Source organism: Lepidochelys olivacea (genome assembly GCF_965140295.1).
Source record: "Lepidochelys olivacea isolate rLepOli2 genome assembly, chromosome: 2".
NCBI classification, from domain to species: domain Eukaryota; kingdom Metazoa; phylum Chordata; order Testudines; family Cheloniidae; genus Lepidochelys; species Lepidochelys olivacea.
The window spans coordinates 156,640,354-156,657,957 of record NC_140412.1 but is presented as its reverse complement, the minus strand read 5'-3'; positions in this window follow the sequence as shown (position 1 = coordinate 156,657,957).

Here is a 17,604-nt window from a genome sequence, read left to right as displayed (position 1 = left end):
CAAGAATATTGGGGTACCTGTAGCCAGCCAGACAGCCAGCCCCCCCCCCCCAGATCAGCATTGCTGGAAACACAGGAGGAAGCTGGAACAGGGCACTTAACATATATTCCAGCACAGCCTTTGAAGCTGTGAAAAGCACAGGTGTGCTGCTAGAACGATTAAGCTCACAGCAGGCAGAGGCACTGTGACAGACATGGCTCTTAGCCCCTACTAAATAGCGTGATGCACACACACCAACATCCTAGGTGGGAAAATATTTACCCTGATAAAAGAAATGTCCAGTAGTCAACACTTATTGTTTCTCTCCTTTGCAAGTGTAAACTACTCTTGCGAAAGCTGGCGTCACCCCGACAGACCAGCCCCAATTTGGCATTAGAAAGGAGAAAGAGAATAAAGGAGTACAGAGGTATAAGTAGGGGACCTACAGCACCATGATTTTTGAGTGCTTTTTCACTATCTATCTGCTGGTCAGATAAGTGACAGCCTCCCAAGGCTTCTACAGCTAAGAGGGTCCCTAAGCCTTGTCCCTTATTCGTCTTTCCGTGGAATTGAGTGACCGATCCTGACTTGGCACCGCTGGAATCGAGAGATGCAAGGAGGGTAAGAAGCACCCACACCTGATCTCTTATCTTTAGTGTACACATATTTTGAAATAGAGCTCTATACTTTGTTTTCTTTCTTTGGGATTGTGGCTTCAGTTTTGTAACTTGTTTATGTGTGTGTAACATTTCTACATTTAAATAAGTAGGCACTAGCAATTTTGTAACCACATGATTAGAATCTAGCTTAATAAATTTTGGTAACCATTTGTGCATAAGCCTGACTTGTTTTCTCTGGTTTACTGTAAAGCAGCCGACACAATTAAAGAACCTCAGCCGTTTTGGCTCTAAAGCCTGGCCATTAGGTGAGAGTACTAAGAGCCTAGCGTTGAGTTGTGCCGCCTCCACGGGGCAAACTCTTGGGGCACCTGTCAGTCAATCCTGGCTGCCCGCTGCGAAGGAGCTCTGAGCTCTAGCAGTTAAAGTCACGGGTGGTTAGGACCTTGGGGCATCCGTCAGCCTAGCCCGGGCTGCCTGCCGCGAAGGGACAGTGCGTCCTAGCGGTTAAAGTCACGGATGGTATAAACGGGCATAGCTGGCACCTCACCAAACATCCTTGGCCGTCGGCTAACAGGTACCCCATTTTTCATAGGCTGCTTATAGTTCCTTTTATTCTCATTAGTATTTATGCACATAATGCACCCTGCGGTTAGGGCGCATGTTAGAAAACTGACTACTGGGTATCTTGTAATCAAAAAATCTTGTTGTTCATTTTTCGCAATACCCTCCATTGGCACATCTGTTCCTGTAATTTTGTGGCATAAGGTCAGTCTTTGGTCACTTACATCAAGCATTTCCGCTGCACTTTACATACTGCATTCTTGATTCCCCAGAATTTACTTTCCTGAAATACAACATCCTTGTACGAATGCATTTGGTGAACCAATTCCATGTTCATTTGCTCCAACATTAGATATCTGTCCCCAACCGTCCATTTGTTATCACCTCTTTTGAAATGGGTAGCTAATTGGTTCATTTTATCATTCATTTATTTAGTGCGATGTTATGATTAACTAACATGTCATATATATATATATAAAAAATCATTGCATGCTAAATAGATCTAAGTTGTAGGAATATAATTAGCTACCAAATTCGTGGTCCATTTAGTCAATTTCACCATCATAGGATTTTAAAAATAATAAATTTCATGATTTCAGCTATTAAAATCTGAAATTTCAGGGGTGGTAATTTTAGGGATCCTGACCCAAAAAGGCATGTGAGTGGTGGGAGGAGAGGTGGTACTGCTGCCTTTGCTTCTGCACTGCTGTTGGTGGCGGTGCTGCCTTCCGAGCTGGGCGGCTGGAGAGCAGCTCTGAAGGCAGAGCTGCCGCCAGCAGCAGCGCAGAAGTAAGGATGGCACGGTATGGTATCGCCACCCTTATGTCTGCCTGCAGAACTGGGCCCTCAGTGAGCAGCCGCCACTCTGGCCGCCCAGCTCTAAAGATAGTAGGCAGAAGTAAGGGTGGTATGGTATGGTATCACCACCCTTACTTCAGTGCTGCTGCTGGCGTGGTGCTGCCTTCAGAGCTGGGCACCTGACCAACAGCCGCTGCTTTCCGGCCATCCAGATCGGAAGGCAGCACAGGAATAAGGGTGGCAATACTGTAACACCTCTAAAATAACCTTGTGACCCCCTGCAACTCCTTTATGGGTCAGGACCCCCAATTTGAGAAACGTTGGTCTCCCCTGTGAAATCTGTATAGTATGGGGGAAAACCACACACAAGACAGTTTCACGGGGGGAGACCAGATTTCATGGTCTGTGATGCATTTTTCATGGCTATGAATTTGGTAGGGCTCTAAGTATAAGTTTGGTCAGTATTTAGAAGGGATAAGTATGTATTAGATATCTAAGTAAGAAGGATGGAAATGCAAAGCCCACAGGCTAAGGTCTGTAAGATGTCAGCTTAGCCGTACTGGGCCACTGTCCCTTAATGTTTTATTGCCCACGTTTCAGTAGGGTTTTAGAGACCTCTAAAGGGGTGCCATATTTTTTCAGTTTTATGCAAATTATTTTCTCTGCTACCTTCAGTTGGAAAGATCAGTTCTCCAGGTAAAAAGACTAGCAGTCCAGCAAAGAAGGCGTACCTCCTTATTTCAAATTCCCTTTATAGCATCAGACAGTCTGGGATGTGGGGACGAGTTCTATCTATGGAGGAAGAACTTAGGTAAATGAATGTGAGCAGCATCAACATTAATTTACCTGTAAAGGACCTGTGGGGTTTCGGGGGAGGAGATAAGCTGCTGCGGATAGCAGTTGGTCCACCCCGCTCCTCTTCTACCTGCCCCATCTTACCCTGGAACCCAAACCCTGTGCTGCTCACGTGGTGCGGTTTCATGGGACAGAGTAATGGCAGGAGCAGAGAAATGCTATGGAGATAGTGCCCTTGTTTAGGGCTCTACAGTGTTTTGATCACTTCCGTCAAAATAGGGATAGGAAAGGATAGGACGGTTGCCCTATGTGCCAATCTCCATTTCTCATTAGTCTCCTCGAAGTGTTGGTAAAGAGTCTAATTCAAAATCACAGAGGATATGAAATACAGTATCTCATCCTTACATTATTTCCAGTTTCTGGTAACTAAATTATGAGGAACATTGAGTATTTTCTAAAATATTTGGGAATGTGTATTTTTAGACAGTGAAGTATGTTTTAAATCTGGGATTAAACACTTGCATTTATATATTCATCTAAGTCAGGGGTGGGGAACCTCCGGTCCACTGCTTCATTTCATCTGGCCCTCAGCAAGTCTCCGCCCCGGGGGCCAGAAGCCCTGAGCCTCAGCACCCCTGCAGCACTGGAGCTGCGAGTGCCGGCTTGTCGGCTGAGGGGGGAGGGTTGCCAGGCTGTTAAAAGCCTGGTCGGCTCTGTGCAGCTCCCGGAAGCGACCAGCATATTCCTGCGACTCCGGAAGCGCCGGCTCCACAGCTTCCATGGCCGGGAACTGTGGCCCATGGGAGCTGTGGGAGTGGGGCCTGTGGGCAGCGCACACCGCGCAGAGCCCCCTGGCCCCTGCGTCTAGGGGCCGGACATGGCAGCTGCTTTTGGGAGCAGCAAGGGCAGGTAGGGAACCTGCGTTAGCCCCACTGCGCCGGTAACCACCTCCTAGCTGGAGTCTGAACCCCCTGGCTTGGGTCGGAACCCCCTCTTGCACCCTAACTCCCTCCCAGACCCTGCACCCCAACCCCCTGCTGGGTCACAACCACTGTGACGGGTTGGGTCACAGAGACCCCCGTGGAACTGCTGCCTGATGTGCTGAGACTACCTCTGAGCCTGTTTTCCCAGCCAGCGTGGGAGTTCAGAACCCTGCCTTGTTGAGTCAGACACGTAAACCTGCTGCAAACACAGACCCAGGTCTGAACCACGTCCCCGAAAGCTGTAGGCTTTAACTGAAAACCACTTAGCAGGTACTCCTGTCTCCAGCACACAGATACCCAGGTCCCAATGGGGTCCAGACCCCAAATAAATCCGTTTTACTCTGTGTAAAGCTTATATGGGGTAAACCCATAAATTGTTCGCCCTCTATAACACTGATAGAGAGATATGCACAGCTGTTTGTTCCCCCAGGCATTAATTACTTACTTTGGGTGAATTAATAAGCAAAAGTGATTTTTATTAAGTATAACAAGTAGGATTTAAGTGGTTCCCAAGTAATAACAGATGGAACAAAGTTAGCAAGCAAAATGAAACAAAACACGCAAGTCTAAGCCTAATAAATTTAGAAACTGCATACAGGTAAATCTCACCTTTAGAGATGTTCCCACAAGCTTCTTTCACAGACTGGACTCCTTCCTACTCTGAGTCCAGCAGTCACTCACACCCCCGTAGTTACTGTCCTTTGTTCCAATTTCTTTCAGGCATCTCTTTGGGGCGGAGAGGCCATCTTTTAAGCCAGCTGAAGACAAAATGGAGAGGCTTCCAGGACCTTTTATATTCTCTCTTTTGTGGGCAGAAACCCTTTTGTTCTTCTGTGCAAAGTCACAGCAACAAGATGGAGTTTGTAGCCACCTGGGCAAGTCATATGTCCATGAACGATTCAGCTTTTTGCAGGCCAACGCCATTGTTTACATGTTAGTTTGAATGTTCCCAGGAAAGCTCAGATGTGGATTGGCGTCTCCCAAAGTCCATTGTCAGTTAAGTGTTTCTTGACTGGGCACTTACCGAGAATAGTCCTTTCTCAAGAAGCTGACCAAATGAGGCTACTTAGGATCAAACACATTGAGATACAAGTACATAGCCAGAGTAACAGCCGTGTTATGCAACAGCACTTGCATCCGATGAAGTGAGCTGTAGCTCACGAAAGCTTATGCTCAAATAAATTGGTTAGTCTCTAAGGTGCCACAAGTACTCCTTTTCTTTTTGCAAGTACATAGCCAATATTCATAACTTCAAATACAAAAATGATACACACATACAGACAGCATACTCATAACCAGCAAATGACAACCTTTCCATAGACACCCCACTTGACCTCCTCTGTACAAGATCTAGTGCAACCATAGTACCCTGGTTGCAACAATGATCTATACGGTCACAGTTTATGTCAATAACGTCACAACCACCTGGCCAGAACTTTTTCAAGTAAGATGCACTTAAACATGATAAAAATCAGCAAACACTTCCAGAAACTTCAACCCTCTGCCCCAGCTCTGAGCCCACTACCGCACTTCAAACCATTTGGCCCCAGCCCAGAGCCCCCTCCTGTACCTCAAACCCCTCATCCCCAGAGCCTTCACCCCCAGCGAGAGCCCTCACCTTTTCCATCCCATCCCGTTCTCTCCCTCCCCCCCCCACCCCCATGGGGCTGGAGCTGTGAACTCCGGCTTGCCCTGCTGCAGGGGGAAGCCCTGAGCCTCTGTGCCCCCCGCAACAAGGCTGTGTGTCCCACCACTGATTTTTTTTTTGTGGACCAGTGGCCCCTGATTGAAAAATGGTTCCCCACCCCTGTTATAAGTGTTCCGGGCACCACACTTTTTTCTGAGGTGAGATGTGTTTTATGGTTTTCCTTTTTTTAAACTTTTGGGTGGGAGGAATAACCAACCTATTCCCAGGTTTTTCACATGTAAATACATTTTTAAAATGTGTGTTAGGAATCTGAAATATAGATGCACTTATTTAATTCCTTATCATTTACCAAATTCCTTTATCTTCCAACTGGTCAATAATGGATTACTATAGTTGCTCCAGGAAGTTCCCATATCTTTACCATGATGTGAGTCAGAAATGACAACTTCCTGAAGTACACATCACCTTAATGAAGAAAAAGATAATATTGGGATGGGATATTAGATGGGGTGGGATCCGAGTTACCCAGGAAAGAATTTTCTGTAGTATCTGGCTGATGAATCTTGCCCATATGCTCAGGGTTTAGCTGATCGCCATATTTGGGGTCGGGAAGGAATTTTCCTCCAGGGCAGATTGGAAGAGCCCTGGAGGTTTTTCACCTTCCTCTGTAGCATGGGGCACGGGTCACTTGCTGGAGGATTCTCTGCTCCTTGAAGTCTTTAAACTACGATTTGAGGACTTCAATAGCACAGATATAGGTGTGAGCTTTTTTGCAGGAGTGGTGGGTGAAATTCTGTGGCCTGCGTTGCGCAAGAGGTCAGACTAGATGATCATAATGGTCCCTTCTGACCTAAATATCTATGAATCTATGAATCCCTATGGTCCTGCAGGTGTGTCATTAAAAACTGAAAATTGTAATATCTCCCCTTTACCTTAAATCTCAAATGTAAATACACTATAGACTATGTGACTCCAAACATCTAAACCAAGTAGGAGGTTCTGAGAAATTTAGCTGAATAAAAATTAATAAATATTGACATTGCCTTGCAAGCAACATCATGTTTTTCAAACCCTAGGTGGTCTGTCCTTTCCAAGGATAAAGCAAGTTGACAGATACTGACTGTAGAAGCTTTAACTTGCATATAATTTTAGGAAGTAGATCCTCAGCTGTGTAAGCTGACATAGGGCCATCAAGTTCTGTCCTTAAGAGTTTTAGATTTGTTTTATAAATTAGGTCTTAATGTGACTGGAAGATGTGCAATACAGAGTAACCTAGGAAGATTTATTTTAATGGACTGATTTCTTCTTGGCCTTCTGGAATGTGCTCCTTTTGTGGCACTAAGAATACACAACAGAGTGCAGTGGAGGGAGTGAAGAATGCCTTGTTTGAAGCTGTCTGAAGCTATAAGGGGAATCTGAGACCAGGAGATATAGAACTGGGGGGTTAGTGGTTAGTTTGTATTCCATTTCTACTCTGACTTTTTAAGAGAATCCGTGATCTCAACAATTTCTTAAGTAATCTATATACCTAATCTACTCTATTTTATTACACAAGATCCAGCAGTAGTGATTCAAACTTAGGGACCATGTTTGAGAATCTTGCTTAAACACAGTTTCAAAATGGTTCCAGCAAAATGGTTCTAGCATAGCAGGGGGATCAACCTGTTTTAGGGGGAAAAAAAGTAGAAACTATGTTGTATGCTAGGTAAGTAAACCAGATCAGCCACCAAAAGTAGCAAAGTATGAGCAAAACATTTAATAACATGCAGAATATTTGTAAAGGAGTATAAAGACTTTTTTAAAAGCTCTAAACTGCAGAGAATTTTGTGATGAGGCACAATTATGTGACCATCATCTCAATAGTTTTTAGTTCAGTTGACTTATTTTACGGAGCTATCCATTCTCATAAAAGCAGCATCTCCCAGATGCTGGATCACAACCACCTGGCTAGAACTTTTTCAAGTAAGATGCACTTAAACATGATAAAAATCAGCAACCACTTCCAGAAACTGAAAAATCAGCTTGTTGATCCTGTGTCACCGATAAATAGACTGCCTTGGATAATCTTCCATCATGTTTGTTGTTGAAAGGGCTACATGGAAGACAGTTGCTCAAGTACATGGATTCATTAGCTAAAGAAATCTGTTTCATACTGAGACTGCCCTTTGTTTGGAAACAGCAGGATTTTTTTTTTCTTTTATCACATCAGACTGGGAGTTTACCCTCCAACAAGAAACTGTCAGCTCTTTTTGTTGTCTCTTGTACCTTCCACGGTATCGCAACATCTTTGAGCCTATCAGACAGTAACACAACATACCGTATGAATTACTCAAGACCCTTCACAGTATGTTCCTTCAGTATTATGATGTCTTTACCAAATACACAATCTCTTCTTTAGGAACGAAAATGTGGGCAGCTGGAACTGTGACATGACTTGCCCTCATCAGAATAAACCATGACATATTCAGTACACATAAGAAAGTAAATTGAGCAGCCTGTATTTTTCCATTAGTCATGTTGGTTAGAGATTAGTTGGTACTTTGCTCAATGAGGGCTACATAATTACATAGATAGACTGATAGATTCGGGGCTAGGTTGATAGATAGCTTTGTCGTGTTTTTTCTGGAAAAGTCATACAGCTCTTGTTTCCTCTAAGGTGAAGTTGCTTAAATATTGCTATACATATGACATTGATATAGATACTTACCACTTTGGTAACAGAAAGGGAAATGGTGCCATTTTCAACTGTTTACCAGTATTTATTCATATGGTAAACTCATTTTTTAAAGTGGCCATTTTCCTCTTCCTCAAAGCAAATTATATTACAATGTTAAAGGAAACACAAGCAATCTATTTCATAAGTGTGCATCAGCATGTGTTCATTTCGACATAAATCTGGTTAAAAATCCTTGAATATGTAACATCCCTTCAAATATTATTACTAATTATTATTTTATTATTTATTTATTTACTATTACTGTGATCAAGCCTGTATTGCTCATCCAGGACCTATTGTGCTGGGGAATTATCAAACATAGAGCAAATGACAATCTCTGCCTCCAAGACCTTACAATATAATATCTAATTGAATTTTTACTCAGACAAGTGGGGTGCTGTTCATCTGTGTTTCTGGGCCAACCCAGAGCAGCACCATTAGGGATGAATGCTAACGTGTCTGGACGGGAAACATGGGAGGGGTATTTTTAACTAAGAAACTATTTCAACCCTATATTTTAAAAATGATAAAACATGTATTTCAATTAGTTTTGTAAAAGCATTTATTTTCCTTTAAGAACGTAAGCGTTTTGGGACAGGGCACTAACAGTAGTTTGGAAAACGTATGTTTTGTGCAGCACCATATATGCAGGTTTGACAGTGCTATTAATATTAATAAGAACCTTAATTAAGCTGAATTTTGGGCTTGGGCTAAAGTGTGTGCCCACTGGTTGATTTTGACCTTTTTTTAAAAAAATGGGGGAGCGGGGGGAAATGGTTATATGGCTTCTGTTATTTCTTCTTTGTTTTCTGGATTTTATTCAGTGAAAAGGTAGGCATACCAAGCACAGGTGTTTTGTGAACCTTCTGCATACAGCTAATTTCTGACCTGCAGCCTCCTTGTTACTATATTCCAATCACGTACATCTGAGATTTCCAGTTATACTGAATTGTGCCAAGTAGTAGAATAGTGTTTTTATGCAGAGTGATGTCAGCTGGTGTCAACAATTAACACAACAAACCCATTTCACTAATGACAAAATCCGTGTGTGAACTCTCATCTCCAGAGATCTGGTGTGTTGATTCATTGTGCTATTTCACATAAATATTTATCACTCTTTGCAATTTCTAATGTGGAAGGATTTTAAAATCAGTTATTTCGTTTCACAAGGTTATGTTTGAGGTTTTATCAGCCAGAATTGGAATCTGTCTAAATTATACTACTTATTTTAAAAGCCCTCAGATCTGAGACTTTTAATGTTGATATGGTGACATTCTGGTTTGTCTGGTGTGATCTTTAAATGCAGGCTCTATTCACTGAGTTGCACAAACCTAGCTCACCCAATTGCTTCTTCTGGTACTACAGAGAAAAGTTAATGAATCTGCATGAGGTGTAGAAATAAGCAATTGTCTAAAATACTGAAAAGCTTCCAGAACAGAATGAGAGAGGCTCAATTTAGCTCTGGAATGAGCAGGCTCAACTCTCATTGAAGTCCATGGGAGTTGCACACATGCCAGCAATGAACTGAATCCCAGTATCTATCAAATGTGCATCATTATAGTGAAGATATGACTAGATGCTGGTTAATTCTGATCAAATTCAGTTTTCTGTTTGGCCAAATCTCAGGAAGCACCAGAAAATGTACCCAGTTTGGCACTGTGTACTGTATTACTGACGCTACCGAGTTCTAAATCTGAACTTTCCCCAAGTGTGAGGATGGTCAGACCTGGGGTTTTGGTTTGGTCCATTATTATAGAGAGGTTGCAGCCATGGTCTCATTGAAAGGCTGATTTTTTAACCCTTTGTAAATCACATACAAAAAAAGCTTAATGCTTTCACATTTGGGGGAGGTTAGTGTCTTTGAGATTGATTTACAGGTGCAAGTTTATAAATGATGAACTTACAACTATGGGGCATGACACTGAGAGACTTTTGTCCAGGTAGAATGAAATAACTTCCCTATGATCCACATGCAAGACCAACTTTCTCCACCAGTTCCCCTCTCCCAATATGCTGAGGTTCTGTGGAAGGCTCAGAGAGGCCTTCAAGCCTCCTTTGGTGTCTAAGGGTATCTAGCTTTGGGCACATTATCCCACCCTGACTCTTCAGGGAGAGGCTGGTTGGTCCTCCTTGTGGCTTCTGTGCAATAGGTGCCTTGCTCAACCCCTCTTTTTGTAGGAACAGGTTCCATAAGGCTCTCAAATGTTTATACTGCAATAAAAGAGCCTTGACCTGGCTGTTGCTGGTCAGATCAGTTGACTCTGGCTCACAGGGCATAGGGTGCAGGGCTAAAAATTGCACTAGAGACATTTCGGCGTGGGCTGGAACCCAGGCTCGGAGACCCCCTTCCCCCAAGAAGGGAGGGCAGGGGCGCTGGAACAGGGGGCCATGGCGCCATCACTTTTTACCTGCCTTAAGGGCAAATGACAGGGGGAGGGGAAGGAGAGGAGCAAGGGTGGGGCCTTGGGACGAAGAGGCAGAGTGAGGACAGGCCACACTTCAGGCACTGGTGGCCCCTCCTGCACTTCTAGGGAGCTTCTGTTGCTCCTGTGGGAGGGTCTCAAAGTCTGGACTCCCACTTGAGCTTGAATACAGACACTGCTATTTTTAGCCCCGCAGCTTGAGCTCCACAAGCCTGAGTCAACTGACCTAGGCTCTGAGCGTTGCTACTGGCTTTTTACTGCAATGTAGATGCACCCCTACAGTCCAACAGCTGCCAGTGCTACTGGCCCTTTAACTCACTCAGATGCCGAGATAACCCAAGCTGTCTTCTGCTGACAGGAAAGTCCCATGACAGAGACACTTTGCCAGGCATGTTCATCAAAGAAGATGTTCCCCAAAACAAAAATACCAAACACAGCATGATCCCTGAAGCAAAATCAGGAAAAATAAATGACTGTAAGGAGAAGGATTTGAAATAAAACCTGGTAAGTAGGCTGGAGCTAATATTTTTCCTATGTAAATAACATTGAACCTGCTCATTTTCAGTTGCTCCCTGCTAGCGGTTCCACAGAATTAGATTCTATCTGATAGCAGTATGGCATTGCTAGGCAGTGTTGCTAGGCAGCATCGTGTGCTACATATGGGTGGTCAGCCACCCCTGTGTGACAGTAAAGAATTAAATTAATTTTGTGTACATTACAAATATTTTTAGCTTTAATTCTGTATTGAAATAACTATGTAGCAGATTAGGAATAAATGAAAACCACTTAGAGAGGTGTAAGCGAATTGTACACTATGGGCTTGATCCTGCACGCATTGAAGTCAATGGTATAACTCCCAGTGACTTCAGCAGAGCAGGATCAGGTGCTGTGCTGGTAAGTGCAGCTGGCTGTGCCTCTCAAAGCATGAGACTTAGTGCGCAGGCTGTTCAGTTTCTAGACTTGTTCTTTGCTGTAAGCCTCACTGCCTGCCAAAAAAACAAACAAACAAAAACAAAAAAAAAAACCCAAAAAAACCCCAAAACTAAAAAGCCAAACAAAAATAGCAAGTAGAAATTCTGATGTTGAGTATTATTATTATTACTTATTATACCATAGCACCTAGGAGGTCCGATGATGGACCAGGACCCCATTCTGCCAGGGACTGTACAAATAAAGAATGAAAAAAAAAGGCCCTAACTTCAAGGATCTTACAATTTAAGTATAAGACAAGAAATAGATACAGATGGAGGGGTGAGTATAAGGAAACAATGAGACAATATTGGTGATAGGCACTGATTACATAAATCAAATTAGAAAAATAGCCCCATCTTCAATTTATAGTAAGGAATGAGCTTTCAAAACAATTTGCTTCTTTTAAAAGACTTAATTTTTAATTCTGCCCAAATTCAGTGTCTGGAGCAATGCCGAGATGAAGGCAGGTTCATGAATATGTCCTATCCTAACATAAACCCTTATCCAGTGTTTGTTCCTAGTTAGAGGTGAGGTGTTTCCATTAGGACTGTCAAGCGATTAAAAAAAATTAATCGCACGATTAAAAAAAAATTATTGCGATTAATCGCATGATTAATTGCACTTTTAAACAATAATAGAATACAATTTATTTAAATATTTTGGATGTTTTCTATTTTTTCTAATATATTGATTTCAATTACAACACAGAATACAAAGTGTACTGTGCTCACTTTATATTTATTTTTTACTACAAGTGTTTGCACTGTAAAAAACAAAAAGAAATAGTATATTTCAATTCACCTAAAACAAATACTGTAGTGCAATCTCTTTATCATGAAAGTTGAACTTACAAATGTAGAATTATGTACAAAAAATAACTGCATTCAAAAATAAAACAATGTAAAACTTTAGAACCTACAAGTCCACTCAGTCCTGCTTCTTGCTAAGTCAATCACACAGACAAACAGGTTTGTTTACATTTGCTGGAGATAATACTGTCTGGTTCTTGATTACAATGTCACCTGAAAGTGAGAACAGGCGTTCCCATGGCACTGTTGCAGCTGGCGTCGCAAGATATTTACATGCCAGATGCGCTAAAGATTCATATGTCCTTTCATGCTTCAACCACCATTCCAGAAGACATGCATCTATGCTGGTGACGGGTGCTGCTCGATAACGATCCAAAGCAGAGCAGACCAACGCATGTTCATTTTCATCATCTGAGTCAGATGCCACTAGCAGAAGGTTGATTTTCTTTTTTGGTGGTTCTGGTTCTGTAGTTTCCGCATTGGAGTGTTGCTCCTTTATGACATCTGAAAGCATTCTCCCCACCTCGTCCCTCTCAGATTTTGGAAGGCACTTCAGATTCTTAAACCTTGGGATGAGTGCAGTATCTATCCTTAGGTTTCAGAGTAGCAGCCGTGTTAGTCTGTATTCGCAAAAAGAAAAGGAGGACTTGTGGCACCTTAGAGACTAACCAATTTATTAGAGCATAAGCTTTCGTGAGCTACAGCTCACTTCCTCAGATGCATATCGTGGAAACTGCAGCAGGCTTTATATATACACAGAGAATATGTGCAGTTTCCACGATATGCATCTGAGGAAGTGAGCTGTAGCTCACGAAAGCTTATGCTCTAATAAATTGGTTAGTCTCTAAGGTGCCACAAGTCCTCCTTTTCTTTTTATCTATCCTTAGAAATTTCACATTGGTACCTTCTTTGCATTTTGTCAAATCTGCAGTAAAAGTGAACATGTGCTGTGTCACCATCCAAGATTGCTATAACTTGAAATATATGTCAGAATGTGGGTAAAACAGAACAGGAGACATACAATTCTCCTCCAAGGAGTTCAGTCACAAATTTAATTAATGCATTATTTTTTTAACAAGTATCATCAGCATGGAAGCACGTCCTCTGGAATGGTGGCAGAAGCATGAAGGGGCATATGAATGTTTAGCGTATCTGACATGTAAATACCTTGCAGTGCTGGCTACAAAAGTCACTTTCAGGTGACATTGTAAATAAGAAGCAGTCAGCAGTATCTTCCATAAATGTAAACAAACTTTTTTGTCTTAGCAATTGGTTGAACTGGAAGTAGGACTGAGTGGACTTGTAGGCTCTAAAGTTTTGCATTGTTTTGTTTTTGAGTGCAGTTATGTTACAAAAAAACAAACAAACATGCAGCCCAGAGGATGATTTGGAAATCAATTCCTCAGAGGCAAGGAGAATTAGAAGTGCCCTGGCAGGTTTGTAGTTACGAATATCCTTCCTATTTCAAGGGTGGATGATTTGTACTTCGGGTGGATCCTAAAACTACTGAAACCTCATTATTGGCTGTTTATGAATAATTTTTTTGCTTACAATGTTATCTGTGTGTGAGAAAGTTTTCCAGCAAGTGATCATTCCAATTTTCTTTAAAAAAACCCATAAACTGCAACTCATCTTCTACAGCTATCGTGACACAAAGAAACACCTTGTGGTCTTTTCTGGGGCTAACATCAGACCAGATAGACAATGAAGTCAAAAGAACAGTTATTTTGTACTGTGAGACTTTCAACAGCAGAGCCTGTTTTGGAGCAAATTCTGGGCATGTATGATAAAAGGCAGATTGCCAAAGATGCTAATCACAGGGTGCTCTGAGACAATGGGTCTGACAAAATAAAAGCTTTTAGTGACTGAATTAAGGATGCTTTATTAGAACAACCATCTGCCCATCCATATTCAGTCAGAGGCTGGTCAACATATTTCAAGTAATAGTCAACTATGCAATTGGTGAATCTTCATGTTACTTGGAATTTATGTTTGCTCCATATCCAAAATATACATTGGAACTGAAATTTGTCTTGACAAATACGCACAGCTTAGGCCAGTTTCAGATCTTCCCTGAGACAGTTGTAAGTGTGAGGTTTACTTCCACTGTCTCCAAGGTGCACAGTATAAAAATGGAGTTAACCGACTGTTGATTGCAGATGTCATAGCCAAGTGGAATGTCACCTATGACATGCTTGGACATGTGCTGGAAAATTAATAGGATCTCATTCTTGTAATGTCCCACTAGAATCTCTCGGAGACTGTAATTCTAGTGCTGAAGTAATAAGAATAAACCGGAAAAATAACCTTTGATCAAGCCTATTTTTGTCTACATGTACACTTTGTTCTCAGTAAGCTGGGGCGTAAATCTACCCTGCATTAGCCTGCCATGTGCTAAGTGTCCATGTGGACCCTGCTACTGTACCCTCAAATTCCCTAGCGCATTTTGATCCACCCCATTTTCCATTTCAATGTTAGAGCTCACAACATATGTTCTCTAAAACACCCCAGAGGTCTTGCAGCTAAACCAGAGAGCAGATTTGACATTCCTGATATTTCTAAGGTAGAAAAACGCAAGGGGGAAAAATACTTTAAACCCCCCCCCCCAATAAACCAAAAACCCTTTCAGGCCTTTTGTTTATCTAGCATAAAGAAGCAAACAAGGACACTATCTAAAAACTAACAGGCAGATTAGCTGTAAACCCCCCAGGATCTAAGTTTCTTAGGCACTTTGCAGATACAATGCTATGTCTTCATTGTAAAAAATAGGTATCTTTTTACAATGAGATACTTAACAGAAGTTTCAGAGTAGCAGCCATGTTAGTCTGTATTTGCAAAAAGAAAAGGAGTACTTGTGGCACCTTAGAGACTAACCAATTTATTTGAGCATAAGCTTTTGTGAGCTACAGCTCACTTCATCGGATGCAATTCCTGAGTCCAACGGCTGGAGAAATATATAATGAAAACACGTGGATCCCCGTCAGAGCATCCCATGTTACATTTACAGTCTCCTCAAATACTTGGCCCAGAAAAAGCCTGGGGAGAAGGAATTAAATGGTTAAAATGACTGAATTGCAAGCTGTGAAATGCCTCACGTGACTCAATGGCTTTATTCTATGCAGTGTTGTAGCCGTGTTGGTCCCAGGATATTAAAGAGACGAGGTGGGTAGGATAATATCTTTTATTGGTCCAACTTCTGTTGATAAGAGAGACAAGCTTTCAAGCTTACACAGAGTTCTTCTTCAGGTCTGGAAAATGTATTCAAAGGGTATTGTGATGCTGGCAGCCAGGTATCAGCTCTTGCTCAGACTGCAGGCACTAGCTGAGAAACTTGTGGCTGGAGACCACACCAAGTCACAAGTATGTTAGTTTTGCTCAAAATAGGTACTAATCTTGTAAGAATGTATTTAGTGTTTAGACTCTATGAAATGCTTGTAAACTTCTGCATACATTAATCTCACTTGTAATGTCAGTACTCCATGCTATAAGAAAATATGTAAGTTTTGCTTTATAACTTTAAAATGTTTGCCCTGCACTTGTGAACTCAGGCACAGGAACCCCTCTCCACCCCCCGCCCTGCCTCTGCACCCCCCCATCCATCCAAAAGGGCTATCAAAATCAGATGGGTCATCAAGAATCATCACAATACAAATGATTGGTTAATGGCCCTATCACACCTGGGAAATGCTACATGCAAAGAAGCTTGTCCTGTGGACTTGGAAGCTGAATGAAGGAAATAAAACAAAGTCACAGGAAATTTTTCCATCCTTTTGGCTGTTTGAACTCTGAAGGGCCAGAGACTCTAAACTGAAGCCAGAGATCCCCAGGGGTTGCCTCCTGGGTCTACCCTGAAAGACACTTTGAATTGACAAAAAGAACGAGGAGTACTTGTGGCACCTTAGAGACTAACAAGTGTATTTGTTAGCCTCTAAGGTGCCACAAGTACTCCTCTTTCTTTTTGCTGACACAGACTAACACGGCTACCACTTTGAATTGACAGATCACTACAACTCTGTCACTCTTTGGATTTAGATGGTAACTCATTGGTGTGTATGTTTGATTGCTTTAACCTCTCTTATTTCTTTTTCCTGGTCGATAAACTTTTAGATATTTTATTACAGGATTGGCTACAGGTGTGGTCTTTGATGTAAGATCTAGGGTACCAATTGATCTGGGGGTAAGTGACTGGTCTCTTGGGACTGGAAGGAACCTGAATGTTGTGTGATTTTTGGTGTAAGTGACCATTTATCACTGAGTCCAGATCTACACGACACACTTACTTTGGTATAACTACGTCGCTGAGTGACTTTAACCCCCCCATGAAGACAGTGCTATGTTGGCGGGAGAGCTTCTCCTTCTGACATACCTACCCCTTCTGGCACAGCTGGCATTATTAAGCTGTCAGGAGAGCTCTCTCCTGTTGGCTTAGAGTGTCTTCACCAGAAGCGCTACAGCAGCCCAGCTGCTGCGCCGATGCAAGTTTGTAGTGTCCTAAGTCCAGTTTGTATGGGTGGTGAGACCGGAAAGTTTAAGGGGACTGTCTGTGACTCCATGGTAAGACTGTTACATTGATACAAGAATTCACATTTGTTATTGGCTTGGTGAAATCTAATTATAGAACCTACCACCAGTTTGGGGTGTCTGCCCTGAGGTAGACACTCACAATCATGAGCCACTCCAGACAGCATAACAGGTATGTCTACACTACAATTAGACACCAGCAGCAGGCCCATGCCAGCTGATTAGGGCTCGCTGGGCTTGGGCAAAGGGGCTGCTTAATTGGGGTGTAGACTTCCAGGCTTGGGCTGCAGCCTGAGATCTGGGACTGTCCCATCTTGCAGGGTCCTAGAGCCCAGGCTCTAGCCTGAGCCCAAATGTCTACACCGCAGTGAAACAGCCCCTGAGCCCGAGTCCCACAAGCCCTAGTCAGCTGGCACAGGCCAGATGTGGGTTTTTAATTGCTGTGTAGACATAGCCAGAGTGTTACAGCTAAATAAATATAGGGTCAAACATTATCTAGCATAAGTAGTTAACGCATATTTCAAGGAATCATGCAAGGTAAAGTGGCCTGTTAACACTTCTCCAGTCATGGGGGGCGGGGGGAAAGCTGGAGGGTGGGATTAGTGGTTTATAGATTGTTGTAATAAACCATAAATTCAGTGTCTCAGTTCAGTCCATGATTTTTAGTGTCTAGCAAAGTTGTGAATTTAAGCTCCCAGCCTTGTCTTTTGAACGTGTTGTGCAGGTTTCCTTTAAGGATGAGGACTGAGAGGTCAGGTATAGAGTGATCGTTTTGTGGA